The 865-nt window shown below is 45.4% G+C and overlaps 1 protein-coding gene across 10 annotated transcripts in view; it reads left to right on the top strand.

Moving 5' to 3' along the window:
- Positions 1-865, top strand: part of KIAA0586 (KIAA0586 ortholog) — a 106,292-nt gene that overhangs the window by 47,628 nt on the left and 57,799 nt on the right. The window lies entirely within an intron of this gene.

Raw genomic sequence — 865 nt, 5'->3', positions numbered from 1 at the left:
TACCCAGCAGGAGCTACAGAGAGATCTGCAGATTCCTCTTCTTTGTTTGGAGTTTGGAGGTGCCCAGATCAGGCCCAGCTGTGAAACAGTGCAAGCTGCTATGGAGCCTTCGGCCTTCTTTTGGATGTTCTGGGTCTCTCTGACCCAGCTGCAGTTTGTTAGGTAATTTTAGATTGCACAAGGGCCAGGCCATTCATATGCAAAAGTCTCTGCGCACAGCTTGGGTGGGGCGGGGTCTCAGGGAATCAACAGGGCGGAGCAAACAACTATTGCTGATCCTCAGCTCTTCCCTAAGAGGCCTCGGGTCTCAGTGTCCTGTGGTAATCGATAATCGCTGCAAGCACCTCTGAGAGAAAGCTGCGCTCGAGTTCTTCTTTTAGTTGTATTTTTGAAGTGGTTGTGCGAGGCAGCAAGTTCAGGTGTTTACCTATGCTGCCATCTTGGTTCCTCCCAATATCACTCTTAATATTTGGAGTCTTCCCTTCCAGTCTTTCATTTTCTATGCATATACAGAAACAAAATATAAAGTGTCCCCCCCAAAATGCATACACACACTTTGAATAATTATAAAGATAGTGTTTGTTAAAAGACATTTCATTGTCAAAATTGAGCTATCAGCTGTTAAAGTGGTATATATTTTTTGGGGGACACCCTGTATATTTGTATATGTGTGTGTGTGTTTACCTTTAAAAATAAGCTATACTAGCCCTAACTGGTTTGGCTCAGTGAATAGAGCATTGGCCTGCGGACTGCAGGGTCTCAGGTTCGATTCTGGGTTGCAGGCTCAATCCCCAGTAGTGAGCGTGCAGGAAGGGGGGAAGCAGTTGATCACTGATTCTCTCATCATTGATGTTTCTATCTCTCC

The sequence above is a fragment of the Myotis davidii genome, unplaced genomic scaffold (assembly GCF_000327345.1).
Source record: "Myotis davidii unplaced genomic scaffold, ASM32734v1 scaffold281, whole genome shotgun sequence".
NCBI classification, from domain to species: Eukaryota; Metazoa; Chordata; class Mammalia; order Chiroptera; family Vespertilionidae; genus Myotis; species Myotis davidii.
This window is presented reverse-complemented; position numbering and strand designations above follow the sequence as displayed.